General features: G+C 45.3%; 1 protein-coding gene and 1 pseudogene across 2 annotated transcripts in view; both read right to left on the bottom strand.

Annotated features, from left to right (window-relative positions):
* LOC126470064 (plexin-A4) overlaps positions 1-27,922 on the bottom strand; it is a 1,004,426-nt gene that overhangs the window by 935,219 nt on the left and 41,285 nt on the right. The gene's annotated exons all lie outside the window — the stretch shown is intronic.
* Positions 2,686-2,803, bottom strand: LOC126471731 (5S ribosomal RNA; annotated as a pseudogene).

The following is a 27,922-nucleotide window of genomic DNA, read 5'->3' as shown; positions in this document are numbered from 1 at the left end:
TCGGGAGGTCTAATTAAACTTTCACTACTTGAGGCAGTATAGACGGAAAAAATGTACCGCATGGGTACCTAACTTTACAGGAATAATATGCAGACTGTGCGCTGTAGGATTTGCGTTGTTTGTAGTATCGTGTCTAGTCGTTAGGCGCTGGCACTGGTAGGGTTGAAACACAAGCATCAGTGTGAATTACAGTTGCAGAGACTCAACATGGGTCTGGACAAGATGAGCTAGACTTTACACGTGAAGTTGTTTTATCCAAACAACAGCAGTGGTCTTGCTGCTTCTCGTGAATATTGACGCATTAAATGAATAAGGAGCGGTCCTCTTTCCGCACCGGATTTGGCTAACATGATTCGGAAGATCGAATTAACTGGCGTTTTGGAAACTGCTCCTGGGACAGGCAGACGGCCAATTGCGCCACAAACTGCTGAAGAAGTTATTGTTGCCATGGCTAACAATACGGGACGTAATGTGCAGTCTTGAAGCAGAACACGAGCTGTGTCTGACAGTTGAAGATTCCATGGTTCATCGTTCGAAAAGTGCTGTGAATAGTTGTGAAATGGCAATCTCTAGTGCAGTTTCAGGCTGTCGTCACAATGAACAACGTTTGCAAACTGGAGCGTAAACATGGCGAGTAATTAACAAATGTTACCATCTCATGTGGGAATGAAAACGTGTTTCTTTCAATAGTTTGTTATTTCTCTTCTCCTCACAAATGTTTCTACAAAGTTTCAGTTTTCTACGATCACGCGTTTTTCATGGGGCCCTCTCAAGTAGCGAAAGTTTAATTGTAACCACCCTGATCACATTTATTTATATTGGGATTTAAGTGATTGTACGTAACTAAATATAGATATGTATTGGCAAGTAGCTCTAGACGTAGGTTTTACATTTTTTGTTTATTAAATTGACTGCACTAGATGTTACGGTCTTTCATCAATCATATAACGGTTCAGTAGCTTACTTGCTACCGAACAAGTACGTACAGATCGGTGTTTTATTGGAATAATCCAATTAAATTGCTGCGGTGTAGTACTAATAGATTATTTACTGACAATATTACGCAGTAACCGGTTTAAAAATCAAATAATATACCGTGTTAAAATAAACTTTCCTAATACGCTAAAACCTCTTGATCGTAAAAATATAAGTTTTCATTTCGTTTTTTTTTCCGTTTACGGCGCCGTCTAGCCAGCTCAACTAAATTTTCGAGATGTAATATGTATCTAAACATAAGCATACGTATAATTGTTGCTCTCTTTCCTTTATCAGCTGGAGTGGTAGAATCACACCCCCAACTTTCATTTCTCTTCTCGAGGCTCCGACACAACTCAAGAGAGCACGGAGGCTAGGAATTATACAGCTACAAATGTTTTCAAAGTGTGACTGTTTGAAATACCAGTATAAAATGTAAGGCAGATCACGTTGCTTTTAAATTTTTACATTTACACGAAAAGCAAAGCGAGAGTGGTTTTGGATTCCACAGCGCTTCGCCGGACATGGATGTATTCCAGATGGCCAGCCCTCGTTTCCTCTGCCCTGTGAGCCCAGTTCACGCTGATAGTACTAGAAGGCCTACAAGTTTATCTCGCCATCTGAGACACGAAGCAACTTGCCCTTTATTCCAGTGGTGAAAGTTACTGACATAAGAAAACTAACATGGTCTACCGAAGACTGGACACCAAGCCTTTGTGTTTGCACTCTGGCAAATATATGTGGAGCCATCAAGTTTACAAAAATTTCAATTTGCGTTACATTCTGCACATTTTACCACCCGATCACTGAGCTAGACAAATGATTTTTTCCGCTTGGCTGTATGTCAAAAAAAATTCACCAGCTCGCTTAGTGCTATTCCACACCACAACAAATAGGGAAAGTAGACAAAGTATGACAATTTCACCTGCTTGTCACTGGAGTGAGAAAGTTTTTATCGGCATAGGAAGATGACTTAGTTTCCCGACTAACAGGTCTTGGGCTCGTTATATTTCACTTTATTGTCCTGTATCGCACTGTTAGCAACGGTGACTTAGGTTACTTCGTGGGCGAAAGTGATCTGGTGTTTCTAAAACATTTACTAATAGCTTCAGTGTCTTATTCATGATCTGTAAGATGACGCTACGTCTTGTGAAACGGTATGCTGCTCTGTTTGTTGTGCATTCAGTCGCTATAATTTTAGTATAATTGTTTTCCTTCACTATAAAAATGGCTCTGAGCACTATTGGACTTAACAGCTATGGTCATCAGTCCCCTAGACTTAGAACTACTTAAACCTAACTAACCTAAGGACAGCACACAACACCCAGCCATCACGAGGCAGAGAAAATCCCTGACCCCGCCGGGAATCGAAACCGGGAACCTGGGCGTGGGAAGCGAGAACGCTACCGCACGACCACGAGATGCGGGCCCTTCACTATAGATTCGGCACATGAAGGACGAATAATTCGTATAATAAATGTCTGATCTAAAAAGAAACTAAACTCCTCCCGCACAGGCCATGAAGGCCCAAAGGTACCGACTGGCCGCCGTGTCATCCTCAGTCCACAGGCGTCACTGGATGCGGATATGGAGGGACATGTGGTCAGCACACCGCTCTCCCGGCCGTATGTCAGTTTACGAGACCGGAGCCGCTACTTCTCAATCAAGTAGCTCCTCAGTTTGCCTCGCAAGGGCTGAGTGCACCCCGCTTGCCAACAGCGCTCGGCAGACCGGATGGTCACCCATCTAAGTGCTAGCCTAGCGCGACAGTGCTTAACTTCGGTGATCTGACGGGAACCGTTGTTACCACTGCGGCAAGGCCGTTGGAAAATGCCTGAACATGTTTATGTTAAAGGTATACATAAAGCAGTCACAAGCTTAGAAGTTTGTTTGAACACCAGGGTTAAGTACATTGGACAAAAAGTTGGTTGAGAGTAGTAGACCATTCCTTGTGGACACGGTGGGATACACCAACAGATCGGGAGATTTCATTCACGGTGTCGTGATGAGCACCATCAGACACGATAGTTCCTTTTGCTCTTTCTTTCTCGTCCCCACGGCAAACCATCTTACTGCACTGCTTCCATAGAACCGAAAAGAGCATACACACCACTTCAGTGCTCTGCCTTACGTCTGTGGAGGAAGGTCACATGACCGTCTGATAATCTACAACGCTACAGAGCGATCTGTGCACCCTTTAAAGCGGGTGACAAAATATTAGTCCATTGAGCTTATTTACTAGTCACTGTCATATCGTAATACTTACACACATACCTTGAGGTGGTGCAGCTTGCCATTTTTCACGAAGCACCACCAAAAGATAAACTGCCGTAGAAAAATCCTACGACCCAGTGTTGTTAAGAAACAGCTGAAATCTTTAAAACCGAACAAAGCTCCAGGCCCTGATGGAATCCGCTGGCCGACGTCCGAGCCTTGTAGCCTAACACTCAGCGACTAATCCATTACGCGACACGTAAAACCGATATTGTAAGATTTTTTTAGGAAGAAGTTGGACGCTCTTTTGACAAGTAAACGTTTCCGGAATCACTCATCGCTTGCTTCAGATCATCTATCTGGTTTCCTGCTTGGATAGTGGTGTGTAGGACTCCAAGCAATTAGATATAAAACCATTTTTGATACAGCGACTGTATATATATTTTAAGAGAAATATCTCGCATTACGCGAGCGGTCACCTTAATCGCTTCGACTATCCGGACACGCTTTTCCTACATGTCGGACACGTCCGACAGAACAGAAATCACACATATAAATAACATATATGCGCCTTGAAGGTAATGGTCACTTCAGGCCGGATTCACACTATGTCCGAACTCTTGAGAGTATCAAGTAAAGCTGCGAACAGTGGGGGTTACCGATGGCGGACGCTACATGTGTAATGCACGATAAGTTGAGAATTTGGGACGGAAAGCGTGTCCGGATAGCCGAAACGGTCAAGGCGGCCGCTCGCATAACGCGAGATATCCGGATTCGAGTCCCAGTCAGGCACAATTTTTCGCTCTTGTCACCATTGTATTTAATTCATTGTCCAGTTGCGGCTGGTATCTGCCTTTCTCATAAAATCATATAAAATCATCTTTTTTATTTATCTTTCGGAATTGTCGCACACCTCAACCATTGCTCAACGATACAGTCGAACTGTAACCGACTTTAAGTTACAGGTCTCGTCAACTGTGGACGAAACCGCAATGTGGAGTCCTGTGCCTTGCATATTAGTGGTCGCATCATCATCATCATCATCATCATCATCATCATCATCATCATCAACGGAGCTCGCTCTATGTCTCAACACGACAACGTGGTGAACACCGCCACACGCACAATCTCATTGTGCCCGAAGCCGCTTAACTCTGCTTGTGTGGCGCCGACTCTGCGCGATTGCATCCGAAGTTCACGTCACCAGCGGACGCCGGACTTTCCTTCGCCACTTCCCGGACCGTCGTGCCCTCGAATCCACCTAGTCATCCACGTAGCTTCCGCTGCCGACTCGCTGACCAGAAATGCGGTGCCGCGTGTCTAGATGGAACACACTGACCGCAAACAGCCACGGCGTAATCCGCCAATACTCCTCACTGTCAAAAGACACCACGCCGTATACAGCTTGCTCGTGACTGTCCGTGATTTGATTACCCTTGTATGTACACAAAAAAATATTTTGTGAATGTTTCTGCAGGTCCGCCCCGGACCTGAGTACTTTTTAGTATATATGTAATTTGTTTGCATGGCTCAATCAACTTGGTACCAAAATAAAGGCCACATGATCACTGTCAAAGGAGCCACGACCCGTGAAATAAGGAAATCCACCGGTTGGTCAGTACACATTAGCCGTGAAGGTTCAACTAGGTAGTATAGTTTCGTTCATCAATTAGATAGTCATTTAATATTTTAACGAACTGTTGGTTCCTCATCAGTGACTAAAACTGAGGGACTGATCCAACGTTGTGCTGTGTTTGAGAGTATCTTTTCCCGACGTTCAGGAACGAAACGAACCCCAGGTTGCGCTGGAACACGGTGGAAGTTGATGCATATCTTTACTGACGCTTTATTAAAAACCAAATGTAATAATTCACAACATTTTTGCCTCAGAACAAGTCGATAATAAAAACTGTGCGTTAGTACATCTTCTCCAAATAGTTCTGTCAGTTTCTTTCATTTCGCGTACTGTCCAGTTTCTACAAACATAAAATGGACATATTTATGAGATATTTATTTTTAATTATCCACTTCTCATTTTCAATGTTTCAACCGCCGTATAAACTGACTTACAATTTTTCATAATTCACGACTTTTCTCAGAAAACCATATATCCGTTGGTATGACGAACAAAATACATCGTCTCGATCACTATTTTTTTTTTTTTATTAATGAAGACCACTTTAACTCTACCTAGCAGATCATCTCTAGATCTAAGTTGGAAGAATGAGCCGTGCCAACATAAAAATTGTACGAGTGTAACTCTGTAAATAATACTGGTAACGTTACTACAAATAACATTAAAACATCATGAAATTATTCATACCTATTGCTGCAAAATGCAGTTATTAGTTCTGATTTAACGTTCTTTTATTGTGAAAGGTGTTCAATGTTACGTCAACGTAAGTCACAAGATCACTGCAAGACATCTCCATATTCGCCTTGGATGATTGTGGATCTTATCTAAAACTAATTACACAGCTAGGGGGCTCAATGGCTAAAGCGCATGGCTCACATAACCGTAATAACCTGGACAGAACTCACTGTCCCGTCAGAGCCAGTACTCAAGCAATTTCCAGAATGCAGCTTCTTTTTATGTGTAGAACATACTTGCAAGGGAACCTCCCCATCGCACCCCCCTCAGATTTAGTTATAAGTTGGCACAGGGATAGGCCTTGAAAAACTGAACACAGATCAATCGAGAAAACAGGAAGAAGTTATGTGGAACTATGAAAAAAATAAGCAAAATATACAAACTGAGTAGTCCATGTGCAAGGTAAGCAACATCAAGGAGAGTGTCAGCATACGAAGACCGTGGTCCCGTGGTTAGCGTGAGCAGCTGCGGATCGAGAGGTCCTTGGTTCAAATCTTCTCTCGAGTGAAAAGTTTAATTTTTTATTTTCAGACAATTATCAAAGTTCAGGCACTCACACATAATCAACTTCGCTCTCCAAAATTCCAGGACATGTTCAGATTTGCTTGGACATGTGCAGGATTTGACGGTCTACACACGGAAACATTTGAAAACGTAAAAAACATGTTTCGACAGAGCGCAGGGAAAACTGTGCGACTGTGAAACTGTTGCATTCATTTGTTGCAGTTTATGTGACAAACTCTTATGTTTTCATCACTTTTTTGGGAGTGATTATCACATCCACAAGAAAACCTAAATCGAGCAAGGTAGAAGAATCTTTTTACCCATTCGCCAAGTGTGCAACTTGGGTGGGTCGACAACATATTCCTGTCATGTGACGCACATGCCGTCACCAGTGTCGTATAGAATATATCAGACGTGTTTTCCTGTGGAGGAATCGGTTGACCTATGAACTTGCTATCAAATGTTTTCGGTTCCTATTGAAGAGGCACGTCCTTTCGTCTACTAATCGCACGGTTTTGCGGTGCGGTCGCAAAACACAGACACTAAACTTATTACAGTGAACGAACGGACAGATCATAACTTTGCGAAAATAAGGGAAGTAAAATTTCCACTCGAGGGAGGACTCGAACCAAGGACCTCGCGTTTCGCAGTTACTCACTCTAACCACAGGATCACGGCGTTCCTCAGCTTACATGCTCCTAGATGTTGGCTATCTTGCACATGGACTACTCAGTTTGTGTATTTTGCTTATTTTTTAATAGTTCCACACAACTTCTTCCTGTTTTCTCGATTGATCTGTGTTCAGTTTTTCAAGGCCTATCCACTGTGTCAATTTATAACTAAATCTGAGGGGGGTGCGATGGGGAGGTTCCCTTGTTAGTTGAGTCCTGATAAAATTTTCTCAGGAATATAACATGAGAAAATCATTACGAGTAGTTTTCATGGTTTGAAACTCCTCCATGCCCTGCTGTAGTCTGACAGTTGTTCGGGGAGCGTAATACCTTCAAGTTCACCGTGAATAGACATTCTGCAGAAGGTCGCAGAATAAAAGAAACGTTCACACAATAAACATCACAGACTGTATGAGGTAAGACAGAAAAGACATGAATGCATCTGTCTAAGGCGTAAACTGCTATAAAACTGTAACACTTTCCCATAAACCCATGTGGGGAGTTTCCTCTTGAGATGTGCAGTTATTCAGAGTTGGTGTCTACCATCAGCGCTCTAGAAAGTAAGTTCTGTGTTTCTTTTCAGTAGGGGAAGAGGAGATAATACGGTATCGCAATGTAGGTCATTACTCTAGAAAAAGACCAACGGGGTTAACGTCTTCATACTTCGGGCAATACTAACACTTCCATTTTGTTAAATGCTGGAAAACCTACGCAAATTATTAGGCAGTTAGATTGTAAAAGTAGAAAAAATAATTGCCAACGCTACATTTGTTTTGTTCTTATCTTAAGAACAATGAGTGGCATCGAGAAAAATTTTCATCATACGATGGCACTTTTTTCAGTCATTGTATATTAGCCATTCAATTCGTGACGCAACCGATTTTGTGTTCATGTCCTAATCTGTTCTGTTGTAGCAACTATTTCTACGTGGGATATGTAAAATACTGTTTTGACACTGATTTGATAGAAACTGTAATGGTATATGATTTATGATGTACGTAGTCTTTAACTGGTGCACGTGCATAGGGCCTTCAGAAAATAAGCTATACATGTCGAGCCACATTAAAACCAACATGAGTGGGACACTGTCAGAACAAAGTACGTGTTCTGTGCTTCTTGCAGACACAGTTCTGCTGCGGTACGAGTAACATGTGCACCACAGCATACGAGCAATGGCGCATCATCTGGAAACCTACTCCAACATTGGAGTACGAGAGGCAGTACGATTCTTGTGGGCAAAAGGCACAGATTCATCGTGAAACTCTGGCAGATTATGGACCAAATGGAATGTCCCAACCAGCCGTAGTGAAATGATGCCAACAATTTGACCAAGGTCGCACAGACGTGGGTGATGTCTAAGGCCTTCCTTCCCGATCAGCATCAACCACACGCGGCAATATCCAGGCAATCGAGAAAATGATTCGCAACAGCCTCAGGTTTGCCGTCGGTGAGCACATTCGTGCAACGGTTCTCGATTGGCCTGCTGAAAATGTTCAAATGTATGTGAATTCCTAAGGGACCAAACTGCTGAGGTCATCGGTCCCTAGACTTACACACTACTTAAACTAACTTATCCTAAGAACAACAGACACACCGAAGCCCGAGGGAGGACTCGAAACTACGGCGGGAGGAGCCGCGCAATCCGTGACATGGTGCTTCAAACCCAGTGGCCACCCCGCGCGGCTGGCCCGGTGAAATATTTTTTAATAATTGATCACTATGTTGAAACTCTGTATTTTGCATCTGTGTCACTTTAATGTGTAGTGCAGCATGAAATAAAATTTGCTTGGCCTGTCCTAATAGAGTACTCCCTGCTTTTTGAAGTCACCTCGTACATACACTACTGACCATTAAAATTGCTACACCAAGAAGAAATGTAGATGATAAACGGGTATTCATTGGGCAAATATGTGATTACATTTTCACGCAGTTTGGGTGCATAGGTTCTGAGAAATCAGTACCCAGAACAACCACTTCTGGCCGTAATAACGGCCTTGATACGTCTGGACATTGAGTCAAACAGAGCTTGGATGGCGTGTACAGGTACAGCTGCCCATGCAGCTTCAACACGATACCACAGTTCATCAAGAGTAGTGACTGGCGTATTGTGACGAGCCAGTTTCTCGGCCACCATTGACCAGACGTTTTCAATTGTTGAGAGATCTGCAGAATGTGCTGGCCAGGGCAGCAGTCGAACATTTTCTGTATCCAGAAAGGCCCGTACAGGAGCTGCAACATGCGGTCGTGCATTATACTCCTGAAATATACGATTTCGCAGGGATCGAATGAAGGGTAGATCCACGGGTCGTAACAAATCTGAAATGTAACGTCCACTGTTCAAAGTGCCGTCAATGCGAAGAAGAGGTGACCGAGACGTGTAACCAATGGTACCCCATACCATCACGCCGGGTGATACGCCAATATGGCGATGACGAATACACGCTTCCGATGTGCGTTCACCGCGATGTCACCAAACAAGGATGCGACCATCATGATGCTGTAAACAGAACCTGGATTCATTCGAAAAAATGACGTTTTGCCATTCGTGCACCCAGGTTCGTCGTTGAGTACACCATCGCAGGTGCTCTGTGATACAGCGTCAAGGGTGACAGCAGCCATGGTCTCCGAGCTGATAGTCCATGCTGCTGCAAACGTCGTCGTCGTCGAACTGTTCGTGCAGATGGTTGTTGTCTTACAACTGTCCCCATCTGTTGACTCAGGAATCGAGACGTGGCTGCACGATCCGTTACAGCCATGCGGATAAGATGCCTGTCATCTCGACTGCTAGTGATACGAGGCCGTTGGGATCCAGTACGGCGTTCCGTATTACCCTCCTGAACCCACCGATTCCATATTCTGCTAACAGACATTGGATCTCGACCAATGCGAGCACCTATGACGCGATACGATAAACCGCAATCGCGATAGGCTACAACCCGATCTTTATCAAAGTCGGAAACGTGATGGTACGCATTTCTCCTCCTTACACGAGGCATCACAACAACGTTTCACCAGGCAACGCCGGTCAACTGCTGTTTGTGTATGAGAAATCGGTTGGAAACTTTCCTTATGGCTGTACGTTGTAGGTGTCGCCACCGGCGCCAACCTTGTGTGAATGCTCTGAAAAGCCAATCACTTGCATATGACAACATTTTCTTCCTGTCGGTTAAATTTCGCGTCTGTAGCACGTCATCTCCGTGGTGTAACAGTTTTAATGGTCAGTAGTGTACATTGCGACTTTCTGTAAGTTCGACATTCGTAAAGAAGTGGCTGCTAGTTTTTCCCGTATGTTAATAGCAGACTTTTGCCTATGTAACAACGGTACAGTTTTTTGAACTAATGTGCCCGAAGACAATGAGTTCTTACAAAATCTGATTTTTAACTGCTTCTTTACAATGTCTGGCGATACACTTTCGCGTTTTGCGCCGTTAAGTTTCCCCACTCGATCTCAGCTTTCTGGTCCCTTTCCAGTACCCAGTTATTTAGTAGACACTTCTGAGACGATTTAATAAAACGTCAGCGATGGTGTCTCCGGCAATGGAAAAGCACACTCGTGGTACATCTGGTGGAAATGGATCTGTTTGCACTCGGCGCTATAACGTCAGTGAACGCAGATGGCTCTCCCGCCGTCGAATCAACAAATACACCCGACGCGGGCCATCCATCTGGATTATGAGCTATCGGGTCGTACTTAGATTAGTACGGGGACTAACAGAGCTTGTGGCCCACTTTAATGAGAGATGGAAAACACACAATTCGGTGCTGTGCGCACGAGCCAGTGGATACGGCGTTCGAATGTAATGGCGGAGTGGCAGCGTACAAAGCCAGCGGCAGTGGCGGCAGCAGCTGCGGTGGGCGGACAAGAATGCGGCCACGCCTTCCAGCGGACACAACACCCGAAACCCCTCCCTCACTCGGGGCTTTACTCCATCTCGCGGGTATCGCACTATATATCGTCACAAGTGAGGAAGGAAGGCTATAGTTTAACATCCGCCGACGTCGCCATCATTAGAGACAGAACACTTGCTCAACTGGACAAGAATGACGAAACAATTTGGCCAATTCTAAGGAATCGCCGATCATGTGCTTGGAAAAATTCAGGGAAAACACTGGAAACCTAAATTAGCTCGCCTGGCTTGGATCTGACAACCTGTCTTAAAGCAAGAGTCCATTACATCACTTCGTTCGACACCGCCATGAGACTCTCTGATCGGAAGCATCCGGATAACTATTAGTGGGCGTGTCTACCCTTCGTCTTTATGATGGCTTGTAAGTAGGCTGTTTACGTTTTTTTATTGGTAACGCCATGTAGCGCTCTGTATGAAAATCACTGGCTGTGTTGTGTGCAGTCTGTGGCTGGTTTGCATTGTTGTTTGCTATTGTAGTGTTTGGCAGCTGGATGTTAACAGCGCATAGTGTTGCGCAGTTGGAGGTGAGCCGCCAGCAGTGGTGGATGTGGGGAGTGAGATGGAGTTTTGAGAGCGGATGATCTGGACAGAGACAGTAAATTTGTAAGACTGGATATCATGGACTGATATATATATATATTATGACTTTTGAACACTATTAAGGTAAATACATTGTTTGTTCTCTATCGAAATCTTTCATTTGCTAACTATGCCTATCAGTAGTTAGTGCCTTCAGTAGTTAGAATCTTTTATTTAGCTGGCAGTATTGGCGCTCGGTGTATTGCAGTAGTTCGAGTAACGAAGATTTTTGTGAGGTAAGAATTCATGAAAGGTATAGGTTATTGTTAGTCAGGGCCATTCTTTTGTAGGGATTATGAAAGTCAGATTGCGTTGCGCTAAAAATATTGTGTGTCACTTTAGTGAATGTCTGAGTACGTTCAGTTTTGCTCAGCTGTTTGAAAATCAAATAACATAGGGATTTATCAGCACAGTAATTCATTAATTTTTCTAAGGGGACGTTACAAACTCTCTCAGAACATCTGCGGAGGAATGGGTTCCCAGCCGGCCGCGGTGGTCTTGCGGTTCTAGGCGCTCAGTCGGGAACCGCGCGACTGCTACGGTCGCAGGTTCGAATACTGCCTCGGGCATGGATGTGTGTGATGTCCTTAGGTTAGTTAGGTTTAAGTAGTTCTAAGTTCTAGGGGACTGATGACCACAGATGTTAAGTCCCATAGTGCTCACAGCCATTTTTGAATGGGCTCCCATTCTTCCTCAACAGCCGAAACTAAACGATGGTTATGTTGGACGCGGGTTCCTGGAGCTAAGTCTACGTTCTAACTCGCAGAAATTGTATTCCTTTGGTTCAGGTCGTCACTTCTGGGCATGCATGTCCATTTCAGGAATGTTACTATCCACAGTTCGTTGTCTCACATACGCTGCTGTACGTCAGGGTGCATCGTCATGCTGATACAATCAGTCATCATCTCCCAACTGGTCTTCCACTGTACGCAGTACACAAAGCTATGACATGTGTTCATATCCTTCCGCATTTAGCATTTTCTTAAGCGCTATAAGGGTACCACATCCTAACCATGATGTACTTCACTTTATGGCAGGCAACCTCCTCCAGGCATTCGCCAAACACGAACTCTTCCCTCGGATTGTCACAGGATGATTCATCACTCCAAATCACTCGTTGCTCTTTAAGCGGTTATTACACGGCGATCCGCCGCGAACGGTACTGGTCTGTCAGGACAGCCGTCTAGCGGTAGATCGGGTGAAACTATGAAAATTAGCGGACACATTATACGCGCGCCAGGATAGAGAGCAGTTCTGAACTACTGTCAATCCGCGCATGTGGACTATGTAGCGATAACGCGCGCATGCCCGGAAGGGGATACCACATTGTTTCTGCTTGTTTGCTTACTGCTTGGTGGCTAGTAGCTCATTTCAGATTCTCCTGTTGGGGATTTTCCGCGTTTTTTTCAGTAAGTATGTTTTCAGAAATGCAGAGAAAAAACTTTTTTTTGCCAGTAGACTTTCTTTTATACTAGCTGTTCGTGAAAGTATTAGTTCTACTAATTACTTCGTATTCTAAAAATGAAATGGATCAAAGAGGCGTTAAGCGTCTTAATTCAGGCATAGATCGGGGAAAGATGTACATATGACTCGCTGTATCATAATACGATACATCAGCAATCATTTCTTTCTGAGTTATATGCATATAACGCCACACAGTGATTTCCGATTTGTATCGTAATGCCTTAGCTTGTGAAAGTTCATGTTTGTTCTGATTGCATCTCTTGTTTATTTCAGCATGCCAGAAAAGAGGAACTGGCAGTGATGGGCGACAGAGTCCGTGCAGTTCCGCCCAGTGCGATAGACGAGGACTGAAAAACTCTGAGTAGCACTTATATACCGTATATTCAAAACCTGGAAAAATAACAAGTACACCTTTAAGTATTGGTCCTTTCAAGTGCTGCAAATTGCCGTACATATATCCACAACAACATTTGAAGGGGTGGGCTGTGGGCGGCCGCTGTGACCGAGCGGTTCTAGGCGCTTCAGTCCGGAACCGCGCTGCTGCTACGGTCGCAGGTTCGAATCCTGCCTCGGGCATGTATATGTGTGATGTCCTTAGATTAGTTAGGTTGAAGTAGTTCTAAGTCTAGGGGACTGATGGCCTTAGATGTTAAGTCCCATTGTGGTTAGAGCTATTTAAACCATTTTTGAACCATCATTACTGGTTAGTTGGACCAGATGGCTGGCCAGTCGCGTCCAAGTTAAATGCTCCAGTAATGCTGTTGTCCCTCATTATCGCTCAGTCTGTGTGCGTGTAACATTGCATAAAACGTATCCTTATGATCGTACCTGACTGTACTCGACACAACTTGGCTTCCGCCCCAGGTTTATTCTCACGATAAACAGAATGTAGGTGTGGAATTGTACACGGACGAGAAAGGAAATTGACAGTGGCCTGGAATAATTCGGGCAAACGACGGAGAACCTAAATATGGATGGCCAGGCAGGAACAGCAACTCAGTTACAACTATTTTTACATCGTACTCCGAAAGCTGTCTAATGGTGTGTGGCGGAGGGTACTTCTGATACCACCACCTGATCTCCCCTTTCCTGTTCCACTCGGAAATGGCACGTGGGAAGAATGATTGTTGATAAGCTTCTGTATTCGATTTAATTTCTCGAATTTTCTCGTCATGGTTATTTCGTGAGATGAATGTGGGAGGAAGCAATATGTTGTCCAGCTCTTCAAGGTAAGTGCTCTCTCGAAATTTCAGCAGTAAACGTCTCTGTGATGCACAAGTTCTCTCTTGTAACGTCTGCCTCTGGCGTTTGTTGAGAATCTCTACAATGCTCTCGCGCAGACTATACGAAACGCGCCGCGTTTATCTCTCTCTATCTCTATCTCTGAGTCCCACCTCGCAAAGCTTCCAAGTAGATGGGCAATACGCAAGTATCGGTCGAACAAGCCATGGATCTCAATCTGGCACCTGTTTTTGCTACTTTTTGTTTCATATGGTCATTCCACTTACGGACAATCTGGATAGTTACTCCTAGATATTTTACGTTGCCACTGTTCCCAGCTTTTTGTCATGAACTGTGTAGTTGTACAGTATACACTAGTATCGAAAATTAAAGCAACAACTCACTATTTCCCCGTCCTGTGTAATTCACGAATAATCGCACAAACTGTCAACAGTGTCCGTACTATCGTATACTGCACGGAAGATGGCATTCTAGTCAACGGACAACCACGCCAACAATGACGTCAGGACGCCTATCAAACGGAATAGTGTTTGCCGTGTAGTCCCCCATCCACAATCGCTGTGTACACAGCCAGAGACGTTGTAGTGTGTCACAGAGAAGACGCCTACGAGGCTCTCTGCGGTGGAGGGTCTTGGGAAGAATGGAAGCAGGACAGTCGCAAACTGGTGTGGCCCGATGCCTTAATGTGAATCGTTCAGCAGTTTTCCGAATGTGGCGACAGTTTAGAGAGATCAAAACTATACGCCGAAGACCAGAGCGGGTCCGACCACGTGTAACATCAAAAAATTTGGTTGTAAGGGAACGACGGTACCGCCTTAGCACTGCACGGCAGATGGCATCTGACCTCGCTGCATCCACTGGACGTTTCTATCGAGGCAAACTGTGTACAGAAGACTTCGGCAGAGTGGCCTTTATTGTCAGGGACCTGCTGTATGAGACTGATATCGAGGATGATCCGTAATGGCGTACGGTTAAATCGGCAAGGTTTAACTGCTGTCAGGTATCGTGACGAGATGTTGGGACATCATGTGCGGTTGTTGCGAGGTGCCGTGGGCCCAGACTCCGTATTGCTGGACGATAATGCTCGACCTCATAGACCATAGGTGGCTGATGTTTTCCTGGAAATGGAAGATATTGCACGCATGGCGTAGGTTGCTTGCTCTCTCGATTTGAATCCCATAGAGCACGTCTGGGATGCACTAGGGACACTGGTGGCATCACATTAGCATCCGGCAACCGCTCTCCAAAATTTGCGAGCAGCGCTGCTGGAAGAATGGGCGTTATTGCTTCAACACGAGATTGATGACATCATTCCCAGCCGGCCCTGTCGTTTGTCAGGCCGGTATTGCTGCCAGAAGTGGTCACACCCCATACTGAGCGCATTAACCCAGCTGTCGGAATGTGTGAAAATTCGTTAAGTTAGAAAAAACGAAGTACATTTTTGTCTACCGTCATGTATGTTGCAGTTGTTTACGTTCGGTATTCTCTATATTGTTTCTACTTTACTTTCACCTGATTATACAGTTTCGTGGCAAAATAAAGGGAACTTCGCAAAATGTCGGTTCGTTGCTTTACTTTTGGACACCAATGTACATTGTGAACAGTAACGGTCATACCCCAATTCCCTGGCGTACTCCGGAGATTTAGCTTCCAAGGAAGTCTTAAATCAAATCTGGTCCTTTACCCGGAAAGCTCGCATTTTTTTCACTAAACGGCTGCGCTTTTCCCGAAAACGAATTCCGTATTTTAAGCCTTGCACCATCACCACACGGCTCTATACTTTGATTGTTTTGTCCTGCAGAAATGTATATGAACTGTAACAGAATACGGGTTGACTTACTTTCTTAAGTCACAATAAGGTATTAATTACCAATTAAGTTGACGCAGTAAAAGCGCTAGATTCGAATTTATTCGAGCAGAGTTCAAAATAACATCGAACCACGTTGTTTCAAGTTTCTGCACTTCATATAATGCGAATGCTGCAATGGTCCTCCATGAGGTCCGCTAACGTTTTCCATGCCCGTATTTCTTAACCTTAGTACGCGCTTCGTCTCGAATACGTTCAATTTCTACTGGACAGACTACACCTTCATTCCTTGGAGGATGGAGGAAAAGGAGATGATTAATTTTTTTTAAATGCCACACACAAATCAAGAATGCTAGAAAAATCAATGTTCGACAGTTAGGTCGTTCGACGAAGACGTACTGTACTGACGGGGCACAAACATGAACGCCGGCCGGTGTGGCCGTGCGGTTCTAGGCGCTTCAGTCTGGAACCGCGTGACCGCTACGGTCGCAGGTTCGAATCCTGCCTCGGGCATGGATGTGTGTGATGTCCTTAGGTTAGTTAGGTTTAATTAGTTTTAAGTTCTAGGCGACTGGTGACCTCAGAAGTTAAGTCGCATAGTGCTCAGAGCCATTTGAACCACAAACATGAACAGTGCCGTATGCTAGAAAAAAGTTGCATTGTACCCTTCAAGTGTCGCTCCTGTACTATTACAGCTACGAAGTCTAATCCATTACAGCACGCCGAATTTCGTTGAGCGCTTCTTTATGAAGAACAGAGCCTCTTAGTCTAAAGAAGCGAACACCCGTTGATGAATATTGTCACCTACGGATCTACACCAAAAAATTGACGCAAGTGTAAAGAGAACTATTTGGTTCTCACTTTATTATTAAGTGCCCGAATCACTAGAGGAAATGATAGTGCATGTTTTCCGAACCATTTCTCTTCTATTACTTATCACGAATTTTTTTTTTTTTAAACTGGGTTTCGGGACGTGCCCATACTGCCATCTCAACAATGGAAGTTACGACAGTGTGTTTCGACATTCGGAACATTCGTTAAGGCCAAGCTGCAACCTAGGCTTAAACTCGTCATCTGACGCCACGCGAGCGATTTTCGTGTCAATTATGACGCTACGAAGAAAAGGACAACACAGCACCCAGTCCTCAAGCGGAGAAAATCTAAGTCCCGACCGGGAATCCAACAGGGGCCCCTTCGGTTAGCAGCCTGGCGCGATGACCGCGCAGCTACTGAGGCGGACTATCACGAAAATTAAAACAACGTCGCAAAGATCCACTCATCGATAAACTCACTAGTGAGAAATGTAAACGCAGTAGAGTTCAGTCAATGGATAAATGCAGCGGCAGATCCAGCAACTGCGATACGGAGGTGGCACGCTAAGGACAAATTTCTGATTCTTATCACAAGCCTGTGGCGCCAGGGCGTGGCGATGGTGTCGCTTTATCAACACCAGCGGCGCCTATCTGCCTGGGCATTAGTTGTCCTGCGAGCCCAGGGATTGTCCTCACCGCTTTCTCTTGTTATCCCACGGATAGGCCACATTTATAGCCTCGCTGTTTCTGTAGGTCGCGTCTGACTATTTGTTTTAAGCAACAAAGGAGGAAATTTACACGACTGGACACAAGAGCTCTTTTCTTGCTTTATATTTTGTACTACGCATGTTGCACCCTGTTGTTGTTGTTGTGGTGGTGGTGGTGGTGGTGGTGGTGGTGGTGATGATGATAGTAGTGGTGGTTGTCGTTATTCCGCCAACGTTTTAATCTCTTATATGTGGAACACGTCGCTTATAATTTTGCAAAACTTCGTAAGGAACTCTATTAGTCTCCGCGGTTTGCAGATTCTGTATCAACTGCATGTTTGTCCGCAAATAATATCCTTCGGGCGCTTAGTAAAACATAAAATTGTAAACCTATTTTGTGGATTGCTTCGGTCGTTTCTGTACATTAATATTTACTCTTATGGCTGTCAAAGAATTTTATTGCTAGCAATTGCAATTCAGAGTAATTTTTTTTATCAAGCATATAAAAGGTTTGCTATAGCAAGCACTGCTAATGCTGTAAGTTAATTACAATGGCGGCAATGACACGAATTACCGACGAAAACAGCGTAACACCCGAATTTCTTAATTAGTTTTACCTCCTTGGTGACAGGATTACAAACCCTTTCAGATGATTTGTTATTTTCGCCGTTCATTCGTCTGTTTGTCACTCCCGTGTGTGGTCCCGGCACGTTCAGTTCACCTAAAGGATTAACGGTGTATATCATGACACCTATTGCATGAGTCTGATAATGCGATCACTGGACGTTGTAACTACAATGAATGAAGCTTGTGACAGCCATAAGCGTAGATGAACATTCTGCAGAATAGATCTTGAACTCTTCACCAAAGTACGTGATGTTTTGAAAGTTTCAGGCAGATTAAAATCGTCGTGAATGTGTGTGTGTGTGCGAGTGAGAGAGAGTGAGGGGGGGGGGGTAGGTTTTGGAACTATGACAAAAGCAATGGCAGAAGAGTGTCATAAGTTATTTAGATAGCTCAGCTGGTAAAAGCGCTACCTGCGAAAAACAAGGCTATGGGTACGAGCACCGGTGTGGCACATATTTTCACCTTTCAGGAAGTAAATAATAATAATAATAATAATAATAATGATGATGATGATGATGTTCAAAAGCTATATGGAGGCTTCCGACCCATTCCTCATTCATCTCTTGGCTTCCGTAATCCTTGCTCTTTCTACTAACTTGCCCTAAAGGGATGAATAAAGTATTCTGTATAGTTGATCAGTCCATAAATTACCTTTTTAAGCAGTTTCACTGGAACCACAGAGTTAAAAAAAGGGAAAGAAAAAAACAACACTTTTTAATACGCTTCCGAAACGTATGCGCCTTTCGTAGAGATTCTCAAACTTGAATTTGACTACACAATACTCCATTTCTGGAGATTAAGGACCCTGACAAGTAAGCAGTACCGTTCTTTATGGTCAACTGTGCGTCACAGTGAGTTGGCCCTAGAGATGAGAACTGTAGACTCGGTCGCCATCAGAAAAATGAACGACCTCTTTCAATTCCTATAAATGGAATTCTTTCTGAGATGTACTTGTTACACAAAACAGCCAGACGTGTAACACTGAAGTTTCCCGGCAAGTTTTGCTTTAAAAGGATGCAACACTGCCACGTATCTGTCATACACGACGAGGAGCAAATAGCTCCGTTTTTTTCCACCACATTAATGCCGCGACAGCACCAAATGCTGTCGATAACGAAGCGCTGCGAAGTGTGCAGTGATAGAGAGCAGCTGGTTTTTGTGGAGTCCTGCAGACAGCAGTGAAAGTCTGCCGGCGCTGGTGCCCATGCCCGTCCTGGAATGCAGTCGGCCGCTGTGCGTCACGCCATCGAAAAGCCACGTACGCACAAGGTCACGCAGCCGATGCTGCAACCTGTTTATATAACCATTCTAATGGAGCGGATTGATGCTCTATGTTAATAATCGTCTACAGAATCAATACGCAGAGCCCCACCAGACGCTAGTTAACTATCATTCTTACACCACTGGCCTGCTGAAATGTAGGACTTCGCAGGGATCGAATGAAGGGTAGAGCCACGGGTCGTAACACATCTGAAATGTAACGTCCACTATTCAAAGTGCCGTCAATGCGAACAGAAGGTGACCGAGATGTGTAACCAATGGCACCCCATACCACCACGGCGGGTGATACGCCATTATGGCGATAACGAATACACGCTTTCAATGTGCGTTCACCGCGATGTCGCCAAACACGGATGCGATCACCATGATGCTGTAAACAGAACCTGGATTCATCCGAATACATGACGTTTTGCCATTCGTGCACCCAGGTTCGTCGTTGAGTACACCATCGCAGGCGCTCCTGTCTGTGATGCAGCGTCAAGGGTAACGGCAGCCATGGTCTCCGAGCTGATAGTCCATACTACTGCAAACGCCGTCGAACTGTTCGTGCAGATGGTTGCTGTCTTGCAAACGTCCCCATCTGTTGACTCAGGGATCGAGACGTGGCTGCACGATCCGTTACAGCCATGCAGAAAAGATGCCTGTCATTTCGACTGCTAGTGATACGGAGCCGTTGGGATCCGGCACGGCGTTCCGTATGACCCTCTTGAACCCACCGATTCCATATTCTGCTAACAGACATTGGATCTCGACCAACGCGAGCAGTAGTGTCGCGATACGATAAACCGCAATCGCGATACGCTACAATCCGACCTTTATCAAAGTCGGAAACGTGATGGTACGCATTTCTCCTCCTTACACGAGGCATCACAACAACGTTTCACTAGGCAACGCCGGTCAACTGCTGTTTGTGTATGAGAAATCGGTTGGGAACTTTCCTCATGTCAGCACGTTGTAGGAGTCGCCTCCGGCGCCAACCTTGTGTGAATGCTCTGAAAAGCTAATCATTTGCATATCACAGCATTTTCTTGCTGTCGGTTAAATTTCGCGTCTGTAGCACATCATCTTCGTGGTGTAGCAATTTTAATGGCCAGTAGTGTAATTTACTCCCCCCTCACAATTCCCCCACACACATCCTATAACAACAGGTAACGCTATACCCCCGACGATCGACTACTTTCCTCATCTGGTTCATCCTGCGTGACGACACTGTACGTACCAGAATTGATAGTTCTACAGCAGAGCTTTATAAAACTTCATAGATATTACGGTGATTCAGCTGCGCCTACGGATGTCGTTTCACGCAGCCCGCTGTGTTGTATCTGGCCTTCAAAAACCAGGTGCGTGATTTTCATACTCTCTCGCTCGCTACGCTCAAACCATCAGCCCTACAGAAAAAAAAAGAAGAGAACCTTTTTGTAGGAAATTCAATGTCGTGTTGGGATACTCTTTTGCTGGGGGCCATGGTTTCCGAGTTATTCAAGAAAAACTTACGAAAGCGACTTTGAAACGCACTTCCATCCCCACACACTCCCCTCAGCAGTCAGGATTTGTATAATGTTGTTGGTGGCACTCCCTCCTACCACTACATCTAAACTTCCGACTACGCGAACTACTGCCGACATTCGACCTTTCTTTGTCTCCAGTCATCGGGCTCTTACGCCACCAGCATAGTCGGCTAGTTCATTAACATTATTAAATTAAACGTGCCCGTGAGGGCAATGAAATGAAGAAAAGACCTTTGTAAACGTCACGCTAAAACTAATTACGTTGACAAGTCTATCCAAATTTACCCTTAGAATCACAGTAATTTCGTAGTCAGAGGGCCTGAAGAATGCAACGACGTAAATGTTCATTTTAAGCTGTTAAAATTCACAGAACTGTTAGGTAAAATTTACACACATCTCAGTTTTATCATTTATAAGTGCTCGACTAAACCGGTGATGTTGTAAGGCCAGTCAATGAACACGAATAAAGGTCTAAAATTTTTGTACAGCGGTTGGAGGGAGTGTCATGAACAACGTACTAGAAATCCTGACCGGTGGGGACTAAGTGTGGGATGGAAGTGCGTTTGACGGTCACGTTTGTGGATTTTCTTGAATAACTACATCTACGGCCTCTAACGAAAACGTATCCCAGTACAAAAAATAACTACATTCAATTTCTTACAGAAACGTCTTGTTTATTTTTCCCCTAGAAATAGTAGTTTGCGCGTAGCGACCGAAAAAATATGAAAATGCAGTTTTATAATGAATCTCGGCGCCATAAACGCAGAGGGATAAAATCCGCCGTCACCTAAGAACCAGGTGCCATTACACGCGGTATATTAGGAATATTTATAGAATAACAGAGACTAAAGCAAAAACTTACCGGAAAAGCGTGCTTTTTGTTACCTTGAGATTCTTTCCGTGAACGTTTTCCCTTTTCATTAACAGGAATGTTTGAGAGAACATATATAGCTGTTAAAGTATTTACAGCCTAAACTTTATTGTGAATAGCTGATACTGAAATGTCTAGCATGCGGACATTACCGACAACACTTCTTTATCCAACAGCAGTTCTCTATGATGATAAAACTGGTCTCGTTCTTTTCTTCTCACCGACTAACAATAGCGAAAGCTTTCGCGCTTGACCCAACGTCGTAAACATTCGCGACGCGTAAAGAAAGTAAGCCGCAAAATAAACCTGTCAGCTGAAGAATACCATTTAACTCCTGTTGTTATTACTCTCCTCTGCTGCTCGTTATTAACAAAAATATGACGGAACTTTGAGCTGCAGTCGCTATATGAGATCGTATTTAAGCCCATTACCATACAGGTTACAGTAGAGGATACCATGCAATAGTCGCCATAAAGAAGACTTTGTTTTACGATCGTTAACGTCATATGTGGCCACATTAGCTACGCCGATGTATTAGGCCTGCTCTTTTGGAAGTAACTGTTATAGTCCCGCAGTAAAAGTATCAAGTTTTACTTTTCCGCAGTGAACACTTGGCGGCATTTTTAACAGCGATAAGGTATCTGCAGTCTCGAACCACTTAACGCTAGGCAGTGTTTTTTTTGCGTAAGATTGTTTGTACTGGTCGGCGCCAGCGCAAGCTACGTATTTACAATTTACAGTCCACCAGAGTAGCATGTCTCTAGCAACTCAAAGAGCAGATCGTGTCGACGCTACATTCAGAGATTAATTTCGTATTAACACGGTCGAGTCGACCTCTGTCCCAGGCACTCCAGTCTGATTTTACTGCGGTTTCAGGTTTTTCTAGAAACAGATGGTTTTGTGAAATCGTGGAAGATGACCCACATGCGAATGAAAGCCGCATGTCTAATTTGCAGTGTTATAGCCTCGCGCTCCAAACAGTCTCTACTTGGCTTTCCGGTTATTATCTGAATGCTGAGCTGGTTCCATTTTCTCCTTATAATATTCGTAGACGTACGACGTGCACATGTCTCATGGTCACATGGCGCCGTGAGAGAAGCCGAGAGCGGAACGCCACCATAAGCATATTTGGGGAAAAAAGACCACGCGACAGCAAAGAAAAAACGCAAAAAGGAGAATGTAGATACATTGAGGTTTGCGTTCGCGTCATCTTCCCATGTCAGTACTGTTACGTACAGTTCAGTTTTCCAACTGTTCTTTCGATGCTTCGTTACTACCTGTACTTACAACTTTTTAGTGCAGAAATGCGTTTATTCAACACGAGTGACAAGACAGGCCAATTGTACAAATACCATATACTGTGTGTGTGTGTGTGTGTGTGTGTGTGTGTGTGTGTGTGTGTGTGTGTACGGAGGGGCGGGAGAGAGAAGGAAAAGCTATGTAGGGGAAGATAAATGTGGATTATGAGCAGACACTCCAACACTCACGAGTGTTTTTCGAACACGGAACGACAGTGCCTTACAAGCAGAATCGCTGAAAATTTGCTCCTGTGCAACGTACAAAATCTGGTTCAAGAGACACATCACAAAACGTGAACTTGATACCGAATGCTGAAACTTCAAACGATTACCGTTAACGTACATGTCGCAACCTTCTGGTAGAGGTCTACGGACGTATTATAAGGCGGCTGTTCTATTATGAATATGAAGCACACTCCACACCATTCCCAGTGCGTCAGAATGTCTTTGCAATAAGATGCACTAAATGTCACCTTCCAACAGATTCTGCACAAATCTATCGAAAGTATACGAAGCGGAGATTCTAAGCGATCTACTGTTCCCTATGAGAAGCAGAAACTGCCGACCATCGGACTCAAAATGTGTGTCCTCCGTCAAAAATAAATTATATGTAACGGTAAGTACATCTCTTACTTCACGCATTGGCGCTTGCTGGCACACACCATCAACGCACGATGAAGTGGACATCGACGATGTCACACAAAACCCTCAAATACAATATTTATGTTGTTATGCAGCACTATGATCCCTCAGAGAACGAGTCGTGTCACTGGCCTCTAGCGCCTCCTGACTAGTTAATTTCCCCTCGACGCCAAGTATTCGTCTGGCATTAACTACTGTTCATATCTCCGTCTTGCCATGCATAGTTAGCCTTTCCGTGGTGTCCATCTGTAGATACGTTTGACAGCCATCCAGAAAGGGCACCACATAGTTACGGTCAGACGCCGTAGAGGGGTGCACCCAGCGGCCTGTATTATGTTTTCGACATACGTAATTCAACTGTCCTATGCATCCGCAGTAGTTCCGCTCCGACGCTATGGAGGGCGCAAATCACATATACACTCCTGGAAATGGAAAAAAGAACACATTGACACCGGTGTGTCAGACCCACCATACTTGCTCCGGACACTGCGAGAGGGCTGTACAAGCAATGATCACACGCACGGCACAGCGGACACACCAGGAACCGCGGTGTTGGCCATCGAATGGCGCTAGCTGCGCAGCATTTGTGCACCGCCGCCGTCAGTGTCAGCCAGTTTGCCGTGGCATACGGAGCTCCATCGCAGTCTTTAACACTGGTAGCATGCCGCGACAGCGTGGACGTGAACCGTATGTGCAGTTGACGGACTTTGAGCGAGGGCGTATAGTGGGCCTGCGGGAGGCCGGGTGGACGTACCGCCGAATTGCTCAACACGTGGGGCGTGAGGTCTCCACAGTACATCGATGTTGTCGCCAGTGGTCGGCGGAAGGTGCACGTGCCCGTCGACCTGGGACCGGACCGCAGCGACGCACGGATGCACGCCAAGACCGTAGGATCCTACGCAGTGCCGTAGGGGACCGCACCGCCACTTCCCAGCAAATTAGGGACACTGTTGCTCCTGGGGTATCGGCGAGGACCATTCGCAACCGTCTCCATGAAGCTGGGCTACGGTCCCGCTCACCGTTAGGCCGTCTTCCGCTCACGCCCCAACATCGTGCAGCCCGCCTCCAGTGGTGTCGCGACAGGCGTGAATGGAGGGACGAATGGAGACGTGTCGTCTTCAGCGATGAGAGTCGCTTCTGCCTTGGTGCCAATGATGGTCGTATGCGTGTTTGGCGCCGTGCAGGTGAGCGCCACAATCAGGACTGCATACGACCGAGGCACACAGGGCCAACACCCGGCATCATGGTGTGGAGAGCGATCTCCTACACTGGCCGTACACCACTGGTGATCGTCGAGGGGACACTGAATAGTGCACGGTACACCCAAACCGTCATCGAACCCATCGTTCTACCATTCCTAGACCGGCAAGGGAACTTGCTGTTCCAACAGGACAATGCACGTCCGCATGTATCCCGTGCCACCCAACGTGCTCTAGACGGTGTACGTCAACTACCCTGGCCAGCAAGATCTCCGGATCTGTCCCCCATTGAGCATGTTTGGGACTGGATGAAGCGTCGTCTCACGCGGTCTGCACGTCCAGCACAAACGCTGGTCCAACTGAGGCGCCAGGTGGAAATGGCATGGCAAGCCGTTCCACAGGACTACATCCAGCATCTCTACGATCGTCTCCATGGGAGAATAGCAGCCTGCATTGCTGCGAAAGGTGGATATACACTGTACTAGTGCCGACATTGTGCATGCTCTGTTGCCTGTGTCTATGTGCCTGTGGTTCTGTCAGTGTGATCATGTGATGTATCTGACCCCAGGAATGTGTCAATAAAGTTTCCCCTTCCTGGGGCAATGAATTCACGGTGTTCTTATTTCAGTTTCCAGGAGTGTATCATGCATCTGACTGACACCACGCAAATATGTGAATGTAGACTTTCCCGGCGTATACTACTGACTAAAACTTCTCGAGCTATCATCCGAGTGGTTGCGTCGCAATTCATCTTCTGTCTTCGCGAGAAGATGAGAAATTTTTGGAAATTTGTGGTACGTTCCTATGGGACCAAACTCCTGAGGTCATCACTCCCTAGGCTTACACACTGTTTAATCTAACTTAAACTAACTTACGCTAAGGATAATAACACACCCATGCCCGAGGGAGGACTCGAACCTCCGACGGCTGAGCCGCGCAAACCGTGGCAAGGTCCCTAGACCGCGTGGCTAGATGATGAGAATGACATAAAAAAAAAAAAAATGTGGAATTTCGACGCAGCCACCCGACTGAAAGCCCGAGAAGATATCATCATCCTGAAAATAGTTCGCAAATCAACATTCATCTGCCCAGTGTGGATTTAACACATTGCAGACGGCGCTCAACTTTTACTGGGGCATTGGCATAATCAGTGCTCGACTGAGACTCGGGCGCCGTCTCGAAAGGGCTAACATCATCACGAAACGAATTAGTCACAAGAACAGAATCACCTTCATCTTTACTGTCAGAGTCACTTGGAAACACTGCCACCTTGCCGCCAGGTGTAATGATGTCACTGATACTGTTGTCACTAAAATCGTCCTCAGAGCCATACAAACATTTACTCACACTGTCCACCCGGATCTTTATTTCACTAGGAACATTTGAATGATCATCGATAAAAATCACCGAAAGTATTTCAGAATCATTCATTTCCTTCCGTTCTCTGAATAGGGCCTCCTCTAAAAGCTGGATGAACTTCAAGACGAAAATGATAACTATTTGAAATATCAAAATGCAGTCGAAGTGCTAAATAAGCAAAAAGTACACGAAGACAAAGTTTGATAAACTGACTACTGGTGTAAACACCTAAATAGACAAAGCAGTTAAAATGTATCACAGCAGGCGGCATCTACAAACAGCGCGTAGAAAACAGTTTATTTCGAGATCCGTCCGTGACGGATGGCGCGCGAAATACGGGATCCGTCCGGATTGTGTTAGGCGGACGCAAGGCTCCACTCAGCCAGTGTCTGACCGTCAGTCGTAGTGTGCGTGCAAAACACTTATCCACTGTCACCGCCAGCATAGCCAAGACTGGAAATTCTTCAAGTTTAATTATTCATCTTCCACTGGATTCAGGAACAGGCCAGTTTCTGTAGTTATATTAACTTCAACAAACTTGCCACACATCATCTTCATCCTCAAGTTAAGTACTATATAAAGTTTTAACAAATTCTCCTTGCTGTATCGTCATCGCAAATGTTGCTGCGTGCTTAGCAAGCTACCACAATACAACAGCAGCAAACGGAAATTTTGGAAGATTGCGTTTATTTTGCCACAAAACACCATAAACGAATGATAGTAAAGTAGAACCATTGTAAAGAATACAGAATGTAAACAACTTCTACATGCATAATGGTAGACAAAAATGTTCTTCGTTTTTTTTTCCAACTTCACGGATTTGCACACACATTCCGAAAACTGATTTATGTGCCCAGTATGGGATGCGACCACCTCTGGCAGCAATGCAGGCCTGACAACGACGGGGCATGCTGTGAATGATACCATCAATCTCATGTTGAGGCAATACCTCCGATTCTTCCAGCAGAGCTGCTCGCAAGTCTTGGAGAGCGATTGTGGATGCTGATGTGATGCAACCCGTCCCCTTAACGCATACCAGACATGCTCCATAGGATTGAAATCGGGAGAGCGACCAAGCCAAGCCATACGTGCAATCCGTTTCCCAGAAAACAACCGTCCGTTCTCTATGTCGGCATTATCGTGCATCAGTACGAAGTCTGGCCCCACAGAACCTCGCAACAACCGTACCCAATGTCCCAAGATTTCCTCACGATATCTGACAGCAGTTGAACAATTGTGCGAGTGGTCAACATAATACTTGTCCACCCATTAGGGATCCTCCTCTATATCTGCCTCTTTCCAGACTGCTTAGGTGCCGAAATCGTGATCCACGTTCGCCCCAGATGTGAATACGTCGAGAATCACTCTCCAGACCAAATCCGGATCCATCTGTGAAAAGAATACTGGTCTACTGTTCGACCGTCCGCGTGGCATGCTGAGAGCTCCATTCTAGATGTTCCCTTTTGTGAAGACACGCCAAAGATAAACAGACAGCAGGTCTCCGACAAAGGCCACTCTGCCGACGCCTTCTGTACACCGTTTGCCTCGCTACAACACGTCCAGTGGATGCTGTGAGGTCAGATGCCAGTTGCCGTGCAGTACTAAGGCGCCTCCGTCATGCCCTTACAGCCAAGTGACGGTCCTCTCTTTCTGATGTCACACGGGGGCGGCCCTGCCCTGGTCTTCAGAATACAGTTTCGGTCTCTACAAACTATCGCCGCAACAGAACGATTCCGATTAAGCCGTCAGGCGACATCACTTTGCGACTGTCCTGCTTCCGTTCTTCTTATGGTTCTCCACCGCCAAGAGTCTGGTAAGGGCCTTCTCTATGCCATACTGTATCGTCTGTGACTGTACACAGCGATTGTGGATGAAGGACTACC

This window comes from Schistocerca serialis, chromosome 3 (assembly GCF_023864345.2).
Source record: "Schistocerca serialis cubense isolate TAMUIC-IGC-003099 chromosome 3, iqSchSeri2.2, whole genome shotgun sequence".
NCBI classification, from domain to species: domain Eukaryota; kingdom Metazoa; phylum Arthropoda; class Insecta; order Orthoptera; family Acrididae; genus Schistocerca; species Schistocerca serialis.
This window is presented reverse-complemented; position numbering and strand designations above follow the sequence as displayed.